We start from the raw sequence: 17684 nt of genomic DNA, 5'->3' as shown, positions 1-17684 counted from the left end.
AGGCCTTTTTCTCTAAGAAGTCTGTGGAAATAAAAAACACCATCCTTCTTCTTAGGAATATTTTGTAATATTTTAGAACATTTATTTCAGTGCAGAGGTCCCTCAGAACAAGCAGTGGTCTTGCAGTTGGAGTAAAGAAAGATGCCATCTGGGTTTCATTTGCAGCTGACTTGCTTTGACACCCTGAACAAGGCATTTAACATTCCTATGTCTCAGCTGTAAATGATAATTAATTACAGTTGTGTCCAAAAGCTCCAGTCAGGATAAGGCCTAAACACACTGGCTACTGTACAAACAAGGTCTGACATTGTCCCTGCTCTGAAGAATCTAATTTCAAACTAGATGCAGCAAGCAGATCTGACACAAAAATAAAGAAGGGAATAGACAAGAGGAAGGTAATGAAAATAAGATAATGAGGTTACTTAGGGAGCCATCAAAGAACTTGAATGTTCCAAAGCATTAATAAATTGATTAATTAATTATAACTAGCTTTCCCTAACTGCACCACAACCTCTCCACCACAGGTTTTGTGTAGATGCCATTGCAGAAGAAAATCCTGAAGTACCTAACGGAGAGTAGAGGTCAAAGCCTCGGGGTTTGAGTCTGATAGGTTAATCTATACATCAGAGTATTACAAAAAAAAATGGAGAGCTCATAAATTGAAATTCAGTTGACATCCCTTGGGAGACAAAGGAATATACAGGTAACCATATAGAAAGGTGTAACAGTTTTCACTAATGCTTTAATTTTTTTTAAAAAAAACATGTTACCTAAGTGCATTTGTTACTTTATGTTATTGCAAAAGTCAAAATTGAATGGATGTCAGGTTGAACTTTTATATTTTACTTGTTGAATTGTATCAGTTTTCCCCTTCCTGAATTATTAGCTGATAGTAAGTGAACATGTTGAAAAATAAGTAGCAGGTCATCAAAAACTTGTGCTTTTTTTTTTTTTTTCACATATCACTGCCATCTTTTTTCCTTGCTAGTGAAATGAAAACCAAGGACTTTGACATCAGCAAGAATTTGTCTTTCTCTCCCCTATAGCTGCGTTCCACCTTCTGTCTGAGTAACCTCTTCTGCTATGGGCCAGCTTGTACTCTACAGAAATAAGTATGTTTTCCTGCTGTTCCAATTGCCTGTTTCAAATGCGATGTTTTTTCCCTCTGAAGTACTTTGACTTGACTGATTTGACCTCCACATTTTTTATTATTCTCTTCTTCCCTTAAAATTCTTCTACCTCTGTCTTAGCTGGATATGAGATCAGAAGATTATCTACTTTGCCCAGGCATATGAAACAGGATATATAACTTAATTATAATTATGCCTGTAAAGGGGACCAGTATAGTAGGCAGATAAGAACAGAGGACGAATCCAGGCATACAGCAGTGCTGATTTGTTGTAGATAACTGGAGCAACAAGGTGCTGCTCCTGCACACTGGTGAACTAGGAAAAGCAGTAGAGAAAAGGAAAGGGCTTTCTCCAGTCATCAGTTACAAAACAAATACAGCAGAGCTTTCCCCTTTCACAGGCATAACTGGACAGCCAGACCTTTACTTATCATAAAGTAAGATAATAGTCTTTAGAAATGTAGATGGAATAGCTGGCTTGAAAACAAGAATTCTCTTGACTAAGAATTTATTTTTATTTGCATTTACTTGAGACTTTGAGGCAGAAAAATAAAGCCCCAAAAATAAAGAGAGAGAGTTTTTAAATACACTCACAAGTTTGGAGATGGGGAGATCTTTAGGAAAGCCAAAGCAGAGTGCTAATCTTGAATGCAGGCTAGAGGCTGGTCTCGATTTCTCTTTGGGAACTACATCCTGTATGCAGTTATCCAGTGACATTTTCAAAGTGGAATATATTTTGTTAAAGAAATTTGATTTCTAATAAAGGAGATTTTTTTAAAGGGGAAAAAAATAATGTTTTAATAGCTTGTATCACTGCTCACCTAGAGTTGAAGCCAATGGCAAAATTCTGCTTACTCCAAAATGACAAAATATAAATTTGAGAATTTAATATTTTTCTACCACATGCAAAAACACAGTTTTGAAAGATCTCAGAGGATCCACTGGGTGAAATTCATTGACTGAGAATCAGCCCACAAATACCAGATATTTCTACTCCTGGTGCAAACCTTTTAAACAGCAACTTTAGATCTGCTCTTTTCAACTTCCTGCTCTAGCTGTTATTATTTCTTTGAGTGTGTTTCCAGTTGCACAGGGGAGAAATGTGCATGTGAATTTTGGGAAATCATTTAGTTATGTAAAAAATACCTTTGCTATTTTTCCTGAAATATGCAAGATTATGATAAAAATATTTTTTGAGACTTCAATGTACTGCCACTAATGGGAAGTAGTTAAAAAAAATAAAAGTGTTAGAAAAGACAAGAAACTACTTAAGTTACAAAGAAACATTTATGTTTTGCACACAGTTTTGCCATATTGCTGACTTTAATTAGAGCAGAATTCTAGACTCTGCTCATTGGTTTAGCAAATACCATAAAATAAAGTTTATTTAACTTTCTAAAATAAGGAAAGCAGGGTAAAGTTAATTAAAATTTAATTACAGTGTAATTAATCATTCACATTCACTGTGTCAATGTTGCCCAGGTGATGACTGATGTCATCCTTCCTTAGCACTTCTGCCCTTTCCATTGTGGGTTTTTCTCTCCAACAGTATGTGGTGTCTCCCACATACCTTTTTTAGTTCCACCAATATTTTCAGTGCCTAGTTCAGAATGACAACTTCTGGAAGAAGAAAAAACCAAAAAACCCAATCCAAATTTCTTAATTTCTTTTTTTACTTTTTGGGTACTTTCTTGAGGCATACTTTTAATCCAGACTTCTTATTCCCTTTTAAATTTGACAGAATATACCCATAAAATTTGTTAGTAATTGTTTCATTTCCCAGCTTGGCATGTGTAGTTAACCTTGAAAGACTGATTGAATGTTGCCTGCACTGAACCCAACCTTTACTGGTACCACAAAGGTCACAGAACCACGCTCACTGAATCTGTGCCTTTAAACACAAGGTTCTGTACATACTGGAATTGCAATGCTTTTACTGCCCATTAATTCATCATTAAAAAGGTGTTAACTTGTCACTCTTTATAAGACTCCAACTTAAAAATTTCTCTTGCATGAAGTTCTCTATATCTGGCACCAAGAAATCTGAAAATCTTTTGGACTAAAAGAGTATTTGTAAAATACTCTTTCATTGTGGTTTTAATTGGAACAATTTATGGAGAAGAAAGGTATCTTTCTTCACATTTCAGTTTGACAACACCATCAACAATAGTATTCTATTGTATTACTTACATAATGTAAGTACGTTATGGGAACATCCCAAGTCTCCACCTACAACAAAAATCTTTATTTTTCTGTTACACAAAGAGAGAATTCTTTATTCAAAAACTATTTGGTCTACAGTGATTGCATAATAAGTTTTTATGAATATTATTAAAATAATACAACTCCCATCCTGAGACACAGTACTACACACTACTAGTGTCATAATAAAATTTGGACTTGAAAAAAATGATAGAATAGAATTAAAGCATTAAGAGAGCAAGCCATCTGTTGTTGATAGTGTTCGTATTGTTTTGGAAAATCAAACTCATTGCCATGAAACTTAATGAATGAAAATTATTTTCATTCATATTGCCTATATATTGCTTATATGGGAGAACTTCTGATATTTTACTGTTTAGGTGTGCTGAGTGCTATGACACAGAAAGAAATAAAAATCTTCATCTGAACAATTTAAAAATTAACAAAATGTTGAGCAGATATGTGCAATAAGTACCGACATAGCTCAGAAGTATTCAGGGCAGTAGTAACTGGCAACTTTTGCAGGCAAAAAACTGTTTTGAGTGGGAGCTTCACATACACACATAGATAATTACAAAACCAAGATCAAATTGACATTAAAATCAAACATTTCAAATCAGTGAGATATCAGAAAACCAGCGCTACCAGGAAATTCTGTTGTATCTCTTTATATGCACAAATTTTATTGTGGTCTGAGTACATTTATTTCTTCTGCTTAACTGTTCACTGGGTTATGAAGATAACATCTTCCAACTCATGGCATAGATTGTGGCCACCAGGCTGAGAAGTAGCAGACATGAGCTATTATCCATCAGGCAGATGTCTCTCTAGAGGAGGAAACAATGTACATTTGTTCTGTGGTTTGCAGCTGCTCGGAAGATAGCAATGAGGTGCTGAAATTTCTGCCCCACAAGGGGAATGTTGATCTAAGTCTGAAACAGTGCTTGAAGACAGCTTAGTCAAACACATATAACTGGCAGATGTTTTTGAAATGTAGTATAAAGCGGTTTGCATTTCAGTCTATAATAGAAAAATGTAGGAGCTGCTCCAAACTCTGAGACTTTTTGTGACATCCCAGTTATCTGGTTTGACAAGTCAGAGTGCTGGTCACTGCCTTCTTATGAGTGGAGAAGTATGGAACACTCATGTATGGTAAAGTTATTGTTATAAAAATATATTAGTAGCACTTGGTGATCTAGACAAGAAGGAATTCTTTCTTTTCCTGCTACAGATCAATGCAAAAAAAAAAAGTCTGCAAAAATTAATGGAATGCAGTATATCCCCTTGCACTGACTAGTGATCAGCACAAAAATAAAAAGAATACATGTAGTATTCTGTGTCAGAGAAGTGCTGTGATATTTATTAAGTTAAAATTTTGAAAGTGCTTTGATTATAAGAGCACAGAGTTTCAGCCTGAGACCAGTATTTCCACCAATCTTTTTGAAACCTGAAAGGGGCCATGACATAACAGAAGCGAAGACTTCCAAAAACAAGAGTGTTGGTTATGGTGTAGGTATTCTCAGTAATGGTAATACCTTTTAGGAGAGTGTTAGAAATAGGCTGTGGGACTCACCTGTCCAGATGTTGCTGTCACCAGAACAGGTCAACCAAATCATTCTCAATTAAATCAATGGAAATTAAAGTTCTCTCAGAGTGCTGCTCTGCTGTCCGACATTAGACATATGTAATAGGACAATAGATAACAGCGTAACAGTATCTGTTTCTTTCCTCTGACCATGATGGGTGTTTAGGTCATTAGTTCAGCTCTAGAGAAACTATGGATAGGTTTTGCAGTGCATCTGAAACATCCACATGGAGGTAGCAGGTGTGGAACAAGTCTGATAAATCAGAGTCCTGTGGATTTCTGGAGGGGCAGCAGGAAGCTGGAAAAATCAGAGGAATTCTTAAATTAAAACAGGTTGTAGATAACAGTGTTTTTGGGAGTCTAATCACTCAGCTGAAGGAGAGTCTTATCCATGATGTTTGCCATCCATGCAAAGACTGGAGGCTATGTCTTCATTACTGTCATTGGTTCATTTGCAAGAATAACTTTTTTATCTAGAGGCTTAAATTTTGTCTACTTAGCTCTTGTATAAGATATATAATTTAGTCCATGGAGAATTAGCATAGGTCTCTGGCAACTGAAGAGCATTTTAAGCTGCTAGACTGGTGGAAAACCCAAATGGCCATCCTTCATTATGTACTGTCTCTGAGTATGGCAATCTAGTGGGCTGATGTCATGAAGTAAATGTTTCATTCAGGTGACTCAGATAATGAGCACTTGTTTCACAAAAATGAGCAGGGTGTTTTATGTCAGAAAAACAAAAATTATGCAACATCAGGCACAAATGTCTACAACTGCCAACTAAATGAATCTGCAGGGAAATGTAAATACAGAAGCCATTAAAGACTAGTCAAGGTATTTTTTAGGTCTCTAAAAAATAACACTGAGCAGATCAGTAACAGAGCCCTTCGTAAGCTGCAGTCTCTGCAGAAACAAAGAACTTCTATTATATTTATTATCAGATAGCAGCATTCCTGTATTGAAATCCAAATACAACAGAAACTTCCCTGCCCTGTGTAGTTATTTTGCACATGAATAGGGGCTCTGTTAAAGATCAGCAGGGTACATACACCTAGAAGGACACTATGCTTCTGAAAGTTAAGTAGGAAACTGTTGACTCAGACTCTGCTGATGAACATCTCATGGCATCAGGCTCCAAGAGTCTTCATTTGCTGTTTTATTTTTTCTTCATCAGACTTCATTTAATTTGTAATATATCCAAAGGGTTAGTGTGTCATCAAGTATGACAGCACACATGTAATAAATAATGCGGTATTACTGCTACCTTTTGTGAGTGACCAAGATATGGACCCAGACTGGCAGGAAATCTGAATTGTTTATTCAAAAGAAACGAGCTGGTTTTATACACTTTTTCAAGGCACAGTATTTTCTTACATGCCAGTTCTCACTAGGTGACCTATCCCGTGTTCTACATCAGCAATGCACTTTCTAAATGTCCTTCTATGGGATGATCACTCATTGTTCACTCATCTATCAGCTCCTGGCAGGCTCCTCTCCGTAGGGGTCTGCCATGTGACACCTCCTGCCCCCAGGATCCGGTGGAGACAAGCCTCTCTGTGCCACCATGTCCTCCTTTGTTCTGCCATGTGCTTCTTTGTGCTGCCATGTGTTTCTTTGTGCTGCCATGTGCTTCTGCAGGCATGTCCCACAGCCTGCAGCTCAATTCTAGCTTATCTCTCCCCACAACCTTTAGCAAAAAATAATTTTGCTTGGAAACAAAAATGCATGAGTCCATTTCTTTAGGTTGGGTATTTTAAATAGGTATTGGTGGTAGTTGCAGTTATTCATTGCAGAACACCCCACCATGAGGGTGACCCATGAGGTCAATGCTATGTGTGAATCCTGGCAGATTGAGCCTCACCTAAGTGGTAGGTTTGCAAACATTCCATAACGTCATCCATCATTCTCATGAAATCTACCTAGATTTCAAAGCCAAAATCTGGAACAACACTTGTCAATCTATCTATTTCAATTTTTATAATATGTTCATTTTCATTTCTATAATATCTGGGGATTAAAGATAAATTCCAGAGAGGGATGATGAATGAGAAAGAAGAAAGTGGTCTTGACCCATCAGTTTTTCCCTTGCATAATGGAGAATGAGAATCAACTTTAGAGTAACAAGAAGGGTGGATCAAAACTTTTCTTTTTTACTTCCTCTGATCTTCATTTCTGTTTTTATCTTTCCCTGCTTCTTCATCTTTCCCCTCTTCCTTTTCAAATTATATACACTCTTCCTCACAAGTTTCTATCACTCAGTCTAAAACTGCTTGCTGGCAGACATTTTCTTTTCCTCATATATTCATTCTTTCCACGAAAAAGCAGCTAACTTTTCTAAGCCATCCCTTCCCAAAAGCTGCCAGTCCAGGCCATTTGAGTCCACCCATCTCATTTCTTTATACATATGCATACACCCATTATCTGACACCTCCTCCTTACAGTGCAAATGTAGTCTATCTTTCAGTGGAGAAGCTCTATGCACATCTGCTGAAAACCTGTCCTTTAGCCAGTTTCTCCCTCACCCCATCACCTTCATTCCAATCTAGTATCTTCAGAATGGTTTCCACTAGGCTCTACCACATCCTTGTGTATAAAATTCCTAGCCTAGCCTAGCCTAGCTTAGCCTAGCCTATACTAAAGATTATGCTGGGGTCATCGCTATAACATTCTGTCACCTTGAGGACAACTAAAATGAGAGCTAGGTTTGTCACATTTGATTTGTGAAATGAAGTGACTGTATGCTGTACAGCTTGTTTTGGTAAACTTTCTTCTTTTAGGAATACATTTCTGCTGGATCTGGAGGAGTAGAAGAAGCAAACCCAGAATATGTATAGCTATAATTACACAAATTCACAGAACCCTGTGATTTATTCCCCCTAATCATAAGCTTGCACTGTTGTGAAACCCTGTTGATAGTCCACCCTATAGCAGCTCATAGCAGCTGTTGCATTAGGAATTGAAACTCTGCTAATTAGTTTCAGTATCCACTGTCATGTTATAGCAGCTTTCAAGAGCAGGACCATGGTTCTCCCTGCATTTGTTTCTCAAGGATGCTTCTAAGAGCAGTTCTTTCCCTTTCCTGTGGTAACTGGCTGATGTGTTTTCCCCCAGGTCTTTCTCTTGTCTGATTTAGAAGTTCCTGATGAAGTGTGCAGCACACTAGTTGGGTGACTTGAATTGCTGCCCCTGAACAGACTTTTTCTGGAAAAGAAACAAGAGACTACCTGGGCAAAATGAACAACAGAAGGAGTCTGGATGAAGATACACGTAGTTACTGATGGTTATTAATTTCTAATGTTGGTTTGTGTCAAAAGAATCTCAATAGTACAATACCCTATGTTAGTCTGCTCTCTCTGACACCAGAAAACATAGTCGTAGCATGTTATTTTTTAAAAAAGAATTTATTTCTTTACTTCCTGTTAGATCAATTGGTACAAATTTATAGACTGTATTTCCAGTAAGCCTTTTTAACCTCTCTGTTACTCACCTTACTCTGTAATGTTAGACTGTTTGGAGCTGCCACTGATGCCAGAGGAACTTTAAAAAACCCCACAACTAATGTGAGACAATAGTTTAAAAAAAGCCTTCGCTTGTTTACTTTCACTTTTGCCATCAGGTTAGTTCTCTGCAACTTAATGAATGGATACATGGAAGTTGATAAATATAAAACTTCCTCACCTATTTAGATGAAGTTATCCTACTACTGTCATCGCTCATTCATATCAAAATGTATATCCAGCAGTTTCTTACTTAGATTTACTGTGTAGGACCTCAAGAAATGACTTACCATTTCAGGAATCAAAGGCAGTAATGGTTCTTTGATGGCTTTTACTCTTTCCATTTTACACTCTGAAGTTTTGAGGTATTGGGATATTTTTTTGCTCAGTGTATATGTGCTCAGGAGGTACATGCTGTGCGGCTCACAGGGAAAGTAGAGGTACTCTTGCATTACTTGTTGTGTAGTGCTCTTCTACATGCAGGATATGACCCTGTGACTCATACGGTTCTTGTCATATCATACATTCCTATTCAGACAGGAAGATAAGAAAAATACAGTATTTAAATTTTTATCTTTCAAATTTACTATACATTTTGCCTTGAGATCTCCTTCCAACATGATATTCTCTGATTTCAGTGTGACATTCTATTCCATGATAGATAATTGTGGGGTTTTTTTGTCTCATGAATACTGAAGAGCTGTGATCAGATTCAGAAAAGGCAAAATTGTATCAATACAGGGCAAAACCTCTACCTTCCAGATAGCAAATATTCTACTCCCACCTCAAAAAAACTACAAAAAAAGTTTTTTTATATTAGTGCTTCACTGCCTGTTTTTAATATTGCACCATAAGATATCCAAGATATTCAAGAAGCTTTGTATATCACCTTAACCTGATCTGAAAATTTGCATATTCATTTGACAGTGATGCATATATGTTGAGCAATATGGCACAGGTAGATATCACTAGGATATTTGTGCTGCTGTTTCTGGGTATAAATAGGGATTTGACCTCTCTTGTTTAACAAGTCCTTTTTTGTTTCTCAAAACAGTTAACTTTTATATCCTGAGCAGTTTCAGCTCTGGTAATTATTCTTGGATGACCTACATTTTAGTGAATATTCCTTTGCCTGTTATACTCGTTTGTCTCCAGCGAAGTGCAATATTTCTACAGCCTCTTCAGATACAGGATACCAACAGGAAGTTTATGGACTTTAGTGATTGCTGAGGTATTGTATGTTTCCATTTTTAAATGTAGTACCATGATACTATTATTTGTAATTGTGGTGGTGAACTGTTTAAATAAATTATAACTGCTTAGAAATACAGCTGAGAACTTTAAATTCATATCCTAGCATTAATATTTGTCAAAGTAATTTGAGGTCATCATGGAGAAAATTATTCAAATCAATGTGAACAAAATAGTAAGCTACTAAGTATAAAAATTGGGTTATTCAGTTAAGGTTTTCAGATACTTTTGATACACTTCTGCATTCTACATGGTTATTTAGACCACAGTGGAACCAAAGGGCTTGTTATTCCAGAATTCATGTACTTGTCCCACAAGCACATTCAACAGTATAATATTTACATTTAAAACAGACTAAGAAAGTTCACAATTTTGCAACTGTCCTGAATTTTACACTTTTTTCTGCTAGCAACTTTTGCTAAAGTCATTTAAAGTTAAAATGTAAATTTCAAGCTAAATTCCCTGGTCCCTTAATTCTCTCTAGACAGATAGAAAGCATTCACATGTAAGAAATTACTTGTACTCTGAAGTACTCTGTTGCTATTGAAAGAATTTTGTAGGAAGTAGACTTGTGTATATCAAAATGGGAGAAATATATTAAGCACAACCACAGCAAGCAGGCATATTACACACTTGTACTCTCATACGAATATCTTTATGAAAGAGAACCCAAACTTGAAGAATGTCAACTGAAACTGTATATTCAAACTTTTGAAGCTTTTAAAATAAGAAAGTTAGCTGTAGAAAAGACACTGACAACATCAATTTTCTTTACATTTTTTCTGTCGCGTCAATCTTTAATTTTTAACTGAGAACACTGTAATTAGAATAGTCCGCAGTAAAAAAGAATCCACCTAAATAATAGACATTATTATGGGAGTTTTTCAGTTTCTCTTTTTGATACTTAGATACAACTTCTGCAGATGCCTGAGATAAATAGCAAAATCTTGCTGCTCTTTCTCTTTTCTTCCTTTTCCCTGGATACAAAATGCCTTTCTGTGTGTTCTTCTTGGGTTTCAGTTCCACAGAGGCCTTCTGTTGTGCCATGAACCAAACAACGGAAGGAAATATGTGAAGAACGAAGAAAAGAAAGCCAAGAAGAGAGGGAGAATAATTCTGGGATAGTAAAATTCTGTATTATATTACACTGGAACAGGCTTCCTAGAGAGGTGGTGGATATCCCAAGCCCATCAGTATTTAAGAGGCATTTGAGCAATGCAGTTGGTAATATGCTTTAACATTTTATCATCCCTGAAGTGGTCAGGCAGTTGGACTAGATGATCTTTGTAGGTCTCTTCTAGCTGAAAATATTCTGGTGTGTTGGACAAAAAGGCTCTTTATATCACTCATGGATAAAAAATTTCTCCTATAAACTTGGTTTAAGTGCAAGACTTTCTAAGACCTAGACAGATTTCTAGCACTTAAAAGCTAGTTAGCCCTCATCCTAGAATTTCTATTTATTGTCATTGCCCTGTCGAAGGAGTGGGATCTACTCTGCAGGGCCACTGACTGTCCAAGTATCCTGTTTGCGTAACGTGGTTAAAAAGGAACTCCAAAAGCTCAGTTCCATTTGCTGGGAAAGTTTGCATTTTGTTCATAGAGCAGTGAATTTGCTAGGCAGAGTTTTAATGAAGGTCAAGGAAAGGGCCTGGAAACAGGGTTTATGAAAGTGTTGTAAGATCTGTTATTGTCATTGTGTGGAAAAGGATAATTTTCCTAAGAGAAATGGTGACATATACATAATAAAGTCCCTGTCCCTGTCATGACAGCTCAAGAGCATGCCATCGTTACCACCTATGTCACACTGCAGGTGTGCCTGCCATATGGGTGACAGCCGCTGACTTCTCTGATCAACACATAATTATCTCTGAATAAAAATGCACATCGGAGTAGCTGGACATAATGGATTGAGGACCCAGGGCAAAATGCTCTTTGCCGCATCCCGCAGCACCACCTGGGGGTAGGAGGGGGCTGAGGGGAGCCACAGGAGCCGGGGCAACCTTGAGAAACCTGCAGCGACTGGGCTGCCCGGAGGTTATCGTGTTTATCCTTCCTGTCTTCTCTTGGATAGGGGAGGTCACTTGGTTAATGGCAGGATGCCCCTGATGGAAAAGGTCCTCCTGATCAGGGCTATTCTCCACTGATCTAACCATACATCTCTCTCACAGCATCTGGATAGTTTCCATTTGCAGAGTCCCCTTCCCCCATAAGATAATAAATATCATATCACAAGGATGGCAGTGCTCCTTCATGGAACACTGACTGTTTATTAGAGGCAAAAAGTTTAAGAGAAATGCTAACAATGTTCATTAATGGCCTGCATCCAGGTTTAATGAGGCATGTCAATATGCGAACTGGGCAACATCAGTGGCATAATAGTGGTGGTAAATGGGAGTAATTGTATCCAATTGTACGGCACAGCTTCCAGGAATGAGCCCGAACTGCCAACTGACAATGACAGAGCAATTATGGGAAGGCAAGCGAGCTGTGTCAAATTAGCACTTGGTGAGAACTCATTTTTCAGAGATGTGCTTGCTCTACAACACCACAAGTGATAGCTACTTTATTGTGAGTGATAGGAAGACCAGCACTTAGACTGATGTTCTGATTTGTCAATAGCTGTATTTGAAAGCTTAGTGTCACAAATATATAGAGATATTCAGGGAGAGAGGCACACTGCTCATGATCCGAAGGATAAGAACGTCGCTGAGAAGGTCATCTGTCAGTGTGAGCTGTCAAAGAGAGATCACACTCTATGAAAAGGGAACATTCAGCCGACTTAAGTAATTACCTTTGACTGAGATTTGAAGATGTCTTCTTTTGTTGGCCTACATTGACTGCATAATTTATAATTTACTGCAATCAGTGAAAGGCCAGGAATTGTAACTAAGAAAATCCTTATTTTATTTCTTATAATTACATTTCTTTTTTTCTCCCTTAATGCCTCAGAACGTAAAAGTAGGATATTGATGAAATATTTTTCAGTAACTCACTCAAATCATCTTTATCTTTTAAGATATCATACCCAAACTGGGAAGTTTGGGTTTTTTCTTTGGTTTTGGGGCCTTTGTTTGTAGATATGAGTCATACCCTATGCCATCTTGTAAAGTACACTACATTTCTAATGTGGCTTTACATGCTTTGTAGGATTATCAGTTGAAAAGGATAAAGGAATAATTCAATTTTTTCTTTCTAGTGCAGAATAAGAAAAACAAAAAAGATTTGGAGTACTAAGCACTGAAATTGTAATCCACATCCTATTCGGAGATAGAGATCAGTTTGATATAGTTTTCGGGACTGCAGAAAGATAAGTATTGTAGCAAATATTTTAGGAACTTTGTGGATTAATAGAATTTTCATTGCTTAGTGTCTTTTTTTCCACAGTAATCTCACTAGATCAATGTTTGAAAAGTAATTTTTTAGCCTTTAATAATCTTAAAAACAAAAGATAATAAATGACCAATTATGCTCTGGGTTATAACAAGTATTACATTTTTGGTTTTTATCTTAATAGGAAAAAATATCTACTTACATTTTATTAACTAAAACTATAGCATGAATTGTTATCAATGTAGCTTTTGAATTTTTATTTTCCCAGTAAAAAAGTAATTTTTGGAAACCTTTCTTTGATTTTCTTTATTCTATTTGCCACGGTGGGATGTTTGGTGTCTCAAACTTTCTAATTCAGACAGGGAAATCTTTAATTGGGAAGGGCTGAATGATTAATGAATTGCAACAAAAAGAGACCAGGGATTAGCATGCCTTCTGGCCAAAAACTGTTGTTTAATTCCAGGTGTATTGATTAGCTGTATAGTTATTGACAAAAGAATTAATTTAAGTACTTTAAGTCAATGTTTCTTTAGTTGAAAACTCTACCTTTAGACACAAGGAAATACCAGTACAAAACTAGTCAATTAATATACTATCAAAGTACAGTCAGAGGAGAAAAGGTTTTATGTATTCACATTTTAATTTTTAGGTAAGGTTTTTTATGTCACATTCATTTTCTAAGATTCATCAAGGAGCCATTTTTAAAATTCATAATTGTGGGTTTAGTGATGTTTGCTAATTATTTAATGTTTCCTCTGAACTTTGAAGATTCTTCTAAAACATACTTTGTTTTCTTTAGTTTGAATTTCAGTACCTGACATTATTTTAAATTATATGCCTTGCTGATTCTGAAACACATTTTTAATCATTATTTTTTTATGTTTCAGAATTCTTTAGGCCATTCAATTTCCCCTATTGTTGAAAGCTGTTTAATTCACAATGCCTTGAGTACAGGCCCGTCATCTATTCTATAGTGACTATACCACTTAATAATGGAATAGTGCATCAAAGTGCCACTTAGGTCTCAAATTGTTATGTATGACTGTCAAAGCGGTGAAAAAAGCAAAAAGAGAAAAAAAAAGAAAAAAAATAAAAAGGGAAAAAAACCCCCTTGATTTGTCTTTACTACTGGAACGTGAATTTGTCAGCCAGGTTTTGAAATCACAACAGCATTGCTTGCATCCCCAGCGAGATGTCGAAAACTTGACAGGTACATATTTTTTCAACTACAAGCACTTCTATAATGAAAACTAAATACACAAATCTTATTTTTTTTTTTGCTCTTGACAGATAGTTGTTGCCAATGGGATTTAATGTTCAGGTTTGAGTTGTCAAGAGAAATAACCAATAAGCAATCCAAGTAGTCAGTATACAGATATTCAAAAGCAAAATGCCTGGCTTATGTGCTATACTGGGAAGATTTGAGTGTATAATTAACTGACTGAGGAACCAAGGACACTTAATCTTCCCTCTAATGGCAAGTTCAACCCATCACTGCCTCTCTCTGGGGGACAAACTGTAGCTTGTTTTCTGGTCACCAGGGCCTTTGGTTGTCATTTTGCTCTTTCTTATTCATCATATCCTTGAGTTCTGGCACTGTTTCTTTCATCACTACTCAGACACAGTAAGAATTAACAAGATAAACTATGGTTCATTTCTGAAACTCTATTCATCATCCTATGTATTTTTAAACTGTGACTGTTGATCTGCCTGCCTACTCTGTCCCAAAATTATCTGCTTTTCTTTCAGAGCACAGAAAAGGAATATGCATTTGTACATGTGCTGCCTGCATAAACACAGGTTTACAATGTGTACACTGGAAACCATCAACAGTATCTTGAAAAAAATGCTCTAATACCAGTCATTTACCTCCAGGCTATCCACTCATTTATATGACACTCCGTTTGTGTGTGCATGCACGTGAAGTATTTATGTGTAGGGGAGAGAAAAAGCAGGCTGGTGCTAAGGGGAATGGAGTGTGGAGGAGGCCAAATATATTTTGCATTGAGCAGCTCCCCCTCCCAAGCCCCCATCTGGGCTCTCAGCAGTCAGTAGGAGTGAGCCCAGAGTGGCAGGAAGTGCCAACAGAGAAATGCTGCTGAATTCAAGCTTTGCATAGAGGTGACCAGATAGCTCCAGGTGTGAAAGCCCTCTTGAACACTCCAATGGGATCAAGTGGACCCCCAAAAAAAAGTCCATTTGCTTAAGAAGCTCTCTGCTCACAAAAAGACAATGAAAATGGCTGCTGGGCAGAATTGAGAAAAATTTAAAAAAAGTTAAAATCAAGTCAAATAAAGTAGCTTTTAAGATGCAGGACATCCAAAAGAAGAATGTAGCACAAGAAGAGAGCAGTATGTCTAGTGCTTTCTGGGCCACATGCCAGGCTTGCAGACCAGGAATCAGGGGCATCCAACTGCTCTCCCTGGGTCGCTGATCTCTGCATGCACAGATGTGGGACATTACACACAGCTGATCCAGAAGCCTCAGGCCCCATGTATGTCCTAATGTACCTCTTCTGAATATTCACACAGCAGGGAGTGTAGTAATGATTTTATAAACCTGTCAGTACAATTATTCTGGTTACCAAAGTACTGATTGTTTACTCAGCAAAATGTATGACTTGGTGTGAAGAGGTTTTACGAACAGAAGAAGTCTGAGCGGAAAAAGCAGGACATGAGGCACATAAGTGAACCCAGGGCTTAAAGTATGCATTGTAAGCAAGGATAGTCAAAGTGAAGGCTGACACAACTTCTTTACTTATTCTTCTTAAACCACTACTGTCACTTGTGTACCATAAATCTGTCTTAGTTCATGGATCATTGACACTGTGGACCAAAACGTTTAAGGTCACTGGTATCAGAGTAGCTGGTGTGCTTTGAACTTGATCCTGAAATGTGCTGAGTCCCTGCCAGCCAGCTTCACCAGAGCAAAGACTGCTCAGCAGCCCACAGGATTGGACCTCTGCTCTCTGGGGTAAGGAGCTTTGCCATTTTGCTTGGAAAATACTGCACTTCTTTAGGAAATCTGCTTTCTGAATAGGAAAGCTCTGCCCTTCTTCAACTAAAACTATTAAATCTCTAATGTCTATTTTTATCTAAACTGTCATTTGTACACAAATTTTCTGGTTTGAAACACATAAGTTATTGAGCCCTCATGAACAGCAAGAGACCAGAAATGTAATTGGGACCACTCTTTTTGATAGTCATTTTTGATATGCACATTTATAACATTAAAACATCCATTTTCTCCAGTTTAGAGAAATTAGAAGAAAGTTCATCAGACCTTTCCAAAGAGCTGAAAGAGGATTATGATATAATTACCAACAGACTCTTAGTACACTGGTAGAATATCTGACATTACTATTCTAACACTGTAAAATTTACTCTAGATAATTTTGAATCAAAATATGCATACTTGTCTGTTTAATGCAGGTACTTTTAAACATTAATTGTACCTGATAAAAAGCTCACACCCTGACTGATACACATGTAAGAGGTACTGTTGTTATCTGCAAGTCTGGATAGCTCAAGGTTATATGACTGGGTTAATAGGATGAGACTCATGGTTTAACACTCAGGCTTCTGACACAGAGCCATAAAGATGCTGAATGAAATACAACTGGCTGTCTCTTCCTAGGAAGCAGTCTACAGGCCTCTAGTGATTGTTTCAGAAGTTAGAGAATATTAAAGGTCCTACATTTCAAAGTGCTTCATTTGTAAAAAGACTTATAGGTGAAATAACATGGAAGAGACACCCACATGAAGAAAATCTGTGTTTAAATATTTATCTGATGGTTTTTATTTTTAAAAACATAATATTTTGTACAAGAGAAAAAAGATAAGAGAATTATTTTCGTGAAACAACTGATCTGTATCTAATCTGTATCTAATCTGCAGAGACATATTAATATCAAAAATAGACTTTCTGAAAGATAAGGCGTAGCAAAGATTTCATAATATATTTGATTAATCAAAACCCAAACGAAAGTTCTGGTCCTCCCAGATGCTGATGGCTTACAATTTGCTTCAGGGCATTATAAACCATGAAGCACCAAATGCTTGCATATATTTTATAATACACCAAGCTCTCAAATATTTCTGTAGAAAGATCCATCATTAATATCTTACTGCTTCTTTTCCTGGCCTGCATTGTATGGACATAGTATCATGAACTAATTTCTGAAGAGACATTTTATTTTTTTTTTAATTCCTTTTAGTCTGCCAGGCCAGCATGCTCAGTACAGAACAGATAGCAGGTGATAGGGTTTTTTTAGCAACTGCGAATAAGGAGCTGGAGCAAGGATCCTCAGCCCTGGTGGTTCAATGATAATGAAAAATGATACAAATAGTTTTATTGTGTGCTCTTTCAGTCCTGGATCCATTTTAGTCCAGCCTGTTTTGCTGACTTAAATAACATTTGAGAATTATTTTAACTTATATTAAAGACTTGTCCACAGACTACAGGCTGCTCTCTGAGCAACACAGTAAGTGAAAAGAAAAAAAAAAAAAAGAAATTATGAGAGAAGAGTGATTCTATTTCAACCAGACTCTTTATTTTTTGCATCACAAATTGCAGAAAAATACTGCTAATAAATGTTTATTTTGCTCAGTCAGAGGATAAGTATTTTTTCAGTAGGTGCAATAACATGATACTCAGCATCTGGAGAGTGCTCTCTGGAAGCACTCGTAAC

The 17684-nt window shown here is 36.8% G+C and overlaps 1 long non-coding RNA gene across 1 annotated transcript; it reads left to right on the top strand.

Moving 5' to 3' along the window:
* The first annotated feature begins 294 nt into the window (after window positions 1-294).
* Window positions 295-11450, top strand: LOC138104609 (uncharacterized). The gene is made up of 5 exons (XR_011148158.1): window positions 295-395; window positions 525-703; window positions 8028-8196; window positions 9468-9644; window positions 10685-11450. It is a non-coding gene; the product is annotated as an uncharacterized lncRNA (long non-coding RNA).
* The last annotated feature ends 6234 nt before the right edge of the window (window positions 11451-17684 follow it).

Source organism: Aphelocoma coerulescens, chromosome 1A, assembly GCF_041296385.1.
Source record: "Aphelocoma coerulescens isolate FSJ_1873_10779 chromosome 1A, UR_Acoe_1.0, whole genome shotgun sequence".
Taxonomy (NCBI): domain Eukaryota; kingdom Metazoa; phylum Chordata; class Aves; order Passeriformes; family Corvidae; genus Aphelocoma; species Aphelocoma coerulescens.
This window is presented reverse-complemented; position numbering and strand designations above follow the sequence as displayed.